Source organism: Pimephales promelas, chromosome 2 (genome assembly GCF_988280905.1).
Source record: "Pimephales promelas chromosome 2, fPimPro1.hap1.1, whole genome shotgun sequence".
NCBI classification, from domain to species: Eukaryota; Metazoa; Chordata; class Actinopteri; order Cypriniformes; family Leuciscidae; genus Pimephales; species Pimephales promelas.
Window position 1 is genome coordinate 40,438,567 of NC_142770.1, and position 8,634 is coordinate 40,447,200.

Sequence of the window (8,634 nt, forward strand, 5' to 3'; positions counted from 1 at the left end):
AGTTAAATATGGGCCAGGCTCAGGTCTCGGACCACCTCCAGTGGGGACATGTTTTGTGCGAGGAAAATCCTCAATCACTTGTGTCTTAAGGTCGCTCCACTTCTTTCTAACTTCTTTCATCTCCCTCTGCTCACAGCCTTTTGCATTTATTTGGTTTGTTATGTCCTGCCAAGTATAATTTTTTTCCCCCGGTTTGTTTTTTGTTTTCTTTATATCTATCAATCAAAATAAGAATTTCTTCATGACTTAAAATTTTCTTCCTGATTCTTTTCTCCTCCATGAGTAGGCTATGCAGATATTTTCAATTAAACATTTAATGTTTTGATTTTGACAACGTTTGTTGTAACGTCTTTTTTAAACTTTCAGTCAAGAATGAGTTTGAAATTCCGCGCTGATCAGACTATTTCCTGTTAAGCTATAAGATGGCTTGTGATTGGCTTAAAAAAATAGACGTCATTCTATGCGTCAACGCATTACTTTACGGAGAGTTTTACGACCTACTAGCTACGTTCTGCCTTACGAACGAATGGTGCAACGGAATAAAGTAAAGAGTTAATTACAAACTAGCTAGTAGTTACTAAGCCTCTAGTGTGGACTTTACGTTTCAGTTTAAGTAAGAACTTACGAACAGCTGGTGCAACCCTACCCTGAGGAGCTGTTTTTTGAGCCAATCAAGAAGCTGAAGCTGAAGACTATGGATGCCTCAAACAAAACAGTCAAGCATAAGAGCTCTTTTGTTTAATTTGGGAAACACTTCTATTTAACTGCCACAATGATTTACTAATGACCTACAACAATCATTTATAAACGAACCATTTAATTAATCAAGCTGGTATGAAGTGACGTCACGGTACGAAGTGACGTACCAGTCGTTTGCATGTGACCGCCTCCAGCGCGAGACAACTACGCCTCATTTCGCATCATCGCATGCGTTGTCGTGCAACGAGTGGGTTTGTTTACAAGATGACTGTGATGCCACGCAGATGTGCTGTTGCTGCTGTAGACAAACAACATGTTTGAATACGCTGCCGAATGATGCAGACGTCAGGGAAAGCAGTCAGATGCCGTTTATTCAATGCAGCATATGCAGCGCGCCACAGCTTTATTTGAAGCTGTGTATCCGCGTATGTCTACGCCATTAACGTCCGCGTCATTCCGCGTGTCCGTACACGCAGTCAAATCTCCAGTCATAAATGCCATTAACCCCAGTGACGGTTAGGTTAAGGGACGGGGTTGAGGTAAGTCATATATTTATATAACGTTAAGTCAACAGCATTCATAAACTCGCTGAAAAGCGATTATGCGTCTTGATAGCACCCCAAAAATGGAAATACGAATTGGCGTGGCATACACACGCTACTTCATGAGATCAGTCTGTAACTCTAAACACCTGCAAAAGATTCCTGAGGCTTTTAAAAACTCCCAGCGTGTTTTATTAGTTAAAACCGCAATCATGGGTAAGACTGCCGACCTGACTGCTGTCCAGAAGGCCATCATTGACACCCTCAAGCAAGAGGGTAAGACACAGAAAGACCTTTCTGAACATATATATCGGCCAGCAGCCATATCACCCTGTAGCCCAAGACTGGTTGCCCAATGAAGCTAAGCAGGGCTGAGCCTGGTTAGTACCTGGATGGGAGACCTTCTGAGAAGGCCAGGTTGCTGCTGGAAGAGGTGTTAGAGAGGCCAGCAGGGGGTGCTCACCCTGTGGTCTGTGTGGGTCCTAATACCCAAGTGTAGCGATGGGGACATTATACTGTCAAAGAGCACCATCCTTCGGATGAGACGTTAAACTGAGGTCCTGACTCTCTGTGGTCATTAAAAATCCCAGGATGTCTTTCGAAAGAGTAGGGGTGTAACCCCGGCATCCTGGCCAAATTTGCCCAGTGGCCTCTGTCCATCATGGCCTCCAAATCATCCCCATATATAACAATTGGCTTCATCACTTTCTCCTCTCCACCAGTAAGCTGGTGTGTGGTGAGTGTTCTGGCGCACTATGGCAGCCGTCGCATCATCCAGGTGGATGCTGCACATTGGTGGTGGTTGAGGAGATCCCCCCCTTCTATGTGAAGCGCTTTGAGTGTCCAGAAAAGCGCTATATAAATGTAATGAATTATTATTATTATATAGGCTGTTCCCAGAGTGCTCCATCAAGGCACCTCAGTGGGAAGTCTGTGGGGAGGAAAAAGTGTGGCAAAAAACGCTGCACAACGAGAAGAGGTGACCGGACCCTGAGGAAGATTGTGGTGAAGGACCGATTCTAGACCTTGGGGGACCTGCGGAAGCAGTGGACTGAGTCTGGAGGAGAAACATCCAGAGCCACTGTTCACAGGCGTGTGCAGGAAATGGGCTACAGATGCCGCATTCCCCAGGTCAAGCCACTTTTGAACCAGAAACAGCGGCAGAAGCGCCTGACCTGGGCCACAGAGAAGCATCACTGGCCTGTTGCTCAGTGGTCCAAAGTACTTTTTTCAGATGAAAGCAAATTTTGCATGTCATTCTGAAGTCCAGTGCTGCTTCTCTGTAGCCCAGGTCAGGTGCTTCTGCCACTGTTTCTGGTTAAAAAGTGGCTTGACCTGGGACTTCCTGTGTAGCGCTGAAGCAGATGGCTGCTTGAAATAAAGTCTCCAGACCGGTCAATTGTAATCCCCTGGAAAATACACTTGGGAAGTTAAAAACAAGCAGAAGTATAACATGGAAGGGGAGAAGCAAAAAAAGGTTAAAAAATAAAGCAGGCTCCAAACGGGAAAAAGGAGAAATAATCGAAGATATGGACGGCGGCGCAGACGGTAAAGGAAATAATGGCGAGGCCGGGTAGCTAGCTCTGGTATACAGACCATTCGAGATGAAATACTAGCGTTTAGAACTGACTTCAAAAATGATATGGGTGCATTTCGATTCTCACTTCGGAATAGGGGTGTAACGATTCACTCGTTTTCTCGATGCATCGATTATAAATCCTGACGATGCATATGCATCGATCCTGAAACATGTATTTTGAATCGTGAATCGTTTATTTACGTGAATAATCGATTTAAAAAGCTAAGAATCGAATTAATCGCGATTTTATAGCGATTCAGTGGTTTAAAATACATAAACACAACCTTAAAGTGTTCCTGGTACAAGCTGCCTCACGCATTGGCCGTCATAAGACATCCGCATTTGATTGGTTTCACGCGCTCACTCACACACCCCTGATTTCTCTCGCTGAAGCCCGGTCTGTCAAATGCCTGAAAGATGAGTTTATCTTTCTACCTGTTGAGCTACTCGAGTCGTGATCAGCTTGTATTACCGCAAATTAGTTTAATCTCCCGGAATCTAGAGCGAGCGTGCATACGAGACAGAGGCTGTGCACACACGGCTGCACACACTCGGCAGAGAGGGAAAGCGAGCGAGAGACCACCTTGCGTGTAGGGAGAGTCTTTCCATGTAATAAATGAATGAAAGCGTTTTATTTCATAGTGCCCACGCAATGGCATGGCAGCTTTATCAATGGCTTGAGCGGTTTGCCTCAAAACTATTGCTTTCTCGACAGAGAGCTGGAGAGCTCAAACATGGACTGCTCAAAAATCTGTAGTTACATGAGAGCTATGGGACCGAGCACAAGCAAAATCCAGTGAAAAGATGTTAACGAGTGCACTGAGAGGACACAAAATGAAACTAATGAAAACGTCTCCATTAATTTGTGCATGTAGTCATTTAATGCAATACTTTAAAAGCCTTTTTTTTAAATATTGGCTACTTAGGTAGGTTTCTAAAAATGCTAATTTGTAGGCCATTGAATTTTTTTTTTTATAAATGTGCCACTGTTTTATATGTTCCACTGTTCTTCCGACTATTACTGTACTTCATTTTATTTTTATTCTAAATTGTTTAATTATTTACTGTATTTTATTTGTATTATTATGATTTTTTTATTCTAAACTGTTTTAATTATTCTGATTTCTTTTGATTATTTAAATTTCTTCCATGCAAAGCACTTTGAATTGCCACTGTGTATGAAATGTGCTATATAAATAAACTTGCCTTGCTTTATAATAATATATTCATTAAAATTAAAAACAAACATGAACTAACATTAACAATGGACAAAATCCCCACTATCTGACCCCTGAACGCCGCTGTGTAGGCTAATTCAAACCCAGACAAAGACCCATTGGGTGAAGCATTGAAATAATAATATAATGCATATAAAAAAAAATCAAGAATCGAATCGAATTAATCGAATCGAATTGAATCGCTCTAAATTTGCACAAATCGTTCTTGAATCGAATCGATTCGCTGTCTACCCAAAGATTCACAGCCCTACTTCGGAATGATATGCGGAATGATCTGAACGAGTTTAGAGAAGAAATTAATCAGAAATTTAAAGACTTCTCAGGCGAACTGCAAACCACGAAAAGCAGAGTGAGGGAAGCAGAACAACGCGTTGCCGACATGGAAGAATGGAACGTAGCGGCAAGTGATGCAACTCCTTGAAGTGTTGGAGAATCAAGATGCTCTGCAAACAAAGTTAACCGACATGGAAGCTCGCTCTAGACGGAACAATCTCCGTATTTACGGAGTCCCAGAGGGATCCGAGGGAAGCAACCTACTAGAGTTAGTGACATGGCTTATAAAGTTGGAGCTTGGCCTGTTTTCCACGGAAACAGAGATTGGAATACAGCGCTGCCATAGCGCATTCGCACCAAAGCCTCCTCGCGACGCTCCACCCAGATCGCTGGTTCTGTGCTTCAAGAGTTGAGAGTGAAAGAACAAGTACTGCACACAGCATGGAAAAAGAAAGAAGTTCGATTCATAGGAAAGAGGATATATTTAGACTCGGACTACCCACCAGAGATATTGAAAAAGAGGAAGGAATACCCAGCAAACATTTTGACGTTTATTGACCGTTGAAAAGACGTCCATCCGAGACGTCCCGTCATGGTTGAAAAATAGTTCCAAAATGGAAGTTGAACAGACGTCTTCGACGTCATCTGGCCGTGAATTGCACGTCTTTTCTGCGCGTCCACGGACGTCTAAATGGGCTTATTTTTTTTAGTTCTGCAGGATCTTGCTACCTATTGTATGTGTATATATATATTCCTGCATATAAAATAATTACACCCATATTGTATAAGTTCGTGAAAGTCAATCAATCAGGATATTTCTACACATTTGAACTTATAGGTTCTAATACAGGTTCAAAATCGGTCCGGTCAGACCTGGACGTCTATAAAACCGTTTAAACACGTCTACATCAACACATTACTTCTGGACTAAGGCAAAAGAGTTATAATTTACAACAACATTTTATTGAGAATATTACATTTGAAATGTCTTCCAGTTGTTAAACTGCTAAAAAAAATAAAAATAAAATAAAAATAGTACAATGACATTTTCTGACAGTTGTGACAGTTTCACATTAGGGTTAAGCAGCCATTAATCAAACCAGAATAAAACAAAAGTACAGGAACAGTCAACACGTTCTATAATATTACAGAAAAGTCGTTCTAAAAATATTCCACCATTGATAAATAGAAGTCAGAGCTGTGGCAGTACTAACTTTCAGTTACTTCAGTCTTGCATTACTGTTAAACAGACATAAATAAAATTATTTAGAGTCTTTGAAATTTGTTTATGGCTTTAAGGTTTTGGTTTTGTTTATGGCTATTTTTATATCCAACTCTTCTTGAGTGTGCTTCAGGTGTTCGCCATTGCTGCATCAACGTCTTAATCTGTGGCGTTTGGGCTCCACCTCGTCACAATCACAGCATCTGAGGGAAGAGAATGCGGTTTAAAAAAGGCTCATTTTTAGGTTAATTACGTACGGTGTTTGAAAATGTCTGAAAATAGCAATGTTATTTTTCTGCATAATAATCTTATGCCAATAAAAGATGTTATGGACTAAATGCGTTTGAAGAGTGAAATAATTAAAATAAAATTACATTAAGGAACAAGAGATGTATTAAATAAATATTTGTAAAATGTGAATTCAGTTTTGGATAGGACAACCCCATGGCTGGAAAAAAACATTAACGTACATACCCTCACTTCTGTGTTCTCTCCCGAATGCAGCGGTCAAGAGGCAAGACAACATTAGGAAATTCTGTTCATGAAAACATAACAGACTTAAATAAGAGAGTAGTTTAATAAATTAAAAAAAAAAAAAACAGTAAACAATTTTGTTTTATTTTAACTAGGCCTACTTTGTGGGTGTAGCAAGGATTTAGACTTATTGTTATCCAATTCTACCTAGTAAACTATTGTAGCCATATAATGATCATTCATAATGACTAAATCTAAGGTAGCCAACCCTGGTCCTCGAGAGCCTCACTCCTGCTATTTCCAAACTATCCTTTACTGCTGAGTGCTGACTATTAACGGATTAGGTGTGTTTTCAGAAGCTGCAAGGGCAGGAATAGTTGGAAAACAAGCAGGGTAGTGGCTCTCGGGGACCAGGGTTGGCTACACCTGGTCTGCGCATATTTTAAATTGTGTAATAAGACTGCAGTTCAAATGTTCACTTAACAGTGTAATAATGACTTAGATACTATGAAATTACCTGGCTGTACTTTAGCTTTTTCTTGAGCAATGACAGACATAGGCTCTATATTTGTATTCAATGTAAATTGTGTAAAAAAATAAGATGCAAATAGCAAAGTTCTCACATACAATGGGGTGTCCTCTGGGACTGGGATGATAATGCAGAATTTGGAACTGGTGACTATAGACATTAAAAACAAATGGGTGAAAAATATTTTAAGTAAGTAAAGACACCTTAATCAATAAACACCATTACAAAACAAACAAACAAACAAAACTTTGTGACAGACAGTATTTATAATCAAATGTGCAAAAATGTACAGTCAATACTTTACATTTAAAGCTGAGGCCATGGTTGAGGAATCAGATAGTCTCCATCCAGATGTGTGCCTATTTTCATTGTGCATTACCTCACCTGCACAAAAAGTTAATTTTATTGTAGTGTAAGATATAAACACAGTCAATCACAGAGCCGTTTTGGGATATTATGTTAACACTTATGGAAAACATAACCTGACTTGGAACTGAAATATTATGAAAGATCCTTAATGGTCCGAACCAATAAAGGGTCCGTGCAGGAGTAGCGCAAGATTCGTTCCGCTTTCGATTCGCAGATTCGTTCCGCTTTCATTTTGTTTGACTTTTGCAACGTTGCGGTCGCGTAAGCGCGACTTATAACAAAATCTGGTCTCACCGGCGGAGAAATGGTCGCAATCTGAAATTCTGCCAAATTAATTTTATCCAAACTCAAACCTTTCAGTTGAAAGTGTACGCATCATTTATTCCGGTTCCTGAGTCCAATTACAAAACTCAAATCACATTTATAAAATAATACAAAATGTACTTACCAAACAGCAGATTTGTAGTAGTTCGTCAACTTTTTGTACAACAAATTGCCCCCGATCATCAAGTCCTTCTCGCCTGGTTGAAGAAGAAAAAACAGGAAATTGGCTGCGTAGTTGCTTTATCGCGAGATAATCAATCATATCGCGGGATTTGTTATCAAATCTCGGTAGCACAGTTAAGTGTAAAGGTTGAGGACGTAATTGTACTTCAGAACCTCGTAAAAACTATTTGGGGCATTTAAATTATTTACTGCAATATCAGCCAAGGTGTAAGCATAATTGCTTTTTCATATTTCATAAGGATTTCATAGCGGGTCACGACGGACTATAAATGCACGTGTAAAGGACGTCACCTACTGGACGTCAACTTAAAACTGATCCACAACATGAATAAATGCAGTGGCTTTGCAATCACTTGACTACACTGGGCATTTTGTGATTATAATTTACATTGTATACAAATCGTGTATTTCATAAAGATAATTCCTGATAATTGTTTTCTGTCTGGCTAGACTAGACGTGCAAAAGACGCCAGTGGACGTCTTCACAACCTCTTAAAAACTACTTCGGCAATTACATTAATTATTGCGGTATAAACCATGCGAGGATTAAGCGCAGCTTTTGCATATTTAACAAGGATTTCATGGAGGGTCATGATGGACTATAAATGCACGTGTAAAAGACGTCGCCAAGTGACGTCCTTTCACCCGATAAACTGTATATAACTACACGTACCTAAAACTTAAAATAACTATTATGCATGCAACTGTAGACATGTACAAATGCATCTGAATGCATTTTTAGGAAATTTTCTGTGTTAGGCTACATATTTTTACCGATTTATGACGTCCTGGCCGCAACTATTTTTGGCCAGGGACACGACGTCGCCGTCGGACCAATGTTTGCTGGGTATGCAGTGATTTTAAAGGAGCTCAAATCCAAGGGGATTTGTTTCCAAACGCCATACCCAGCAAAGCTGAGAGTGTTCTTTGAAAATGGTACCCAAATCTACTAGAATGCAGCTGAGGCAGTTAAAGACTTGAAGAAGAAAGGATTCTCTTTTGATAACTTCAAGGAGCCTGAACCAAAACAACGGAGACTTGCAACGTGGGAAAGAGCAGGTGCAAATCGACGTCGTCAAGCAGTCGTAAATCAAGAACGGATACGGGAGAAGTTACGAAGTTTTCACTGCGTCACTCCGGGACTAACTGATGATAATAGTGAGGCGTGATATTCGCATAAAATCAATTGGATTTGATTGTTT

At 40.3% G+C, this 8,634-nt stretch overlaps 1 long non-coding RNA gene across 1 annotated transcript; it reads right to left on the bottom strand.

Moving 5' to 3' along the window:
- Positions 1-5,285: 5,285 nt before the first annotated feature.
- Positions 5,286-7,442, bottom strand: LOC120478335 (uncharacterized). Its single transcript, XR_016146340.1, has 4 exons — positions 6,861-7,442; positions 6,655-6,706; positions 6,028-6,088; positions 5,286-5,756 (listed from the first exon to the last, which is right to left on the bottom strand). It is a non-coding gene; the product is annotated as an uncharacterized LOC120478335 (long non-coding RNA).
- Between the last annotated feature and the right edge of the window lie 1,192 nt (positions 7,443-8,634).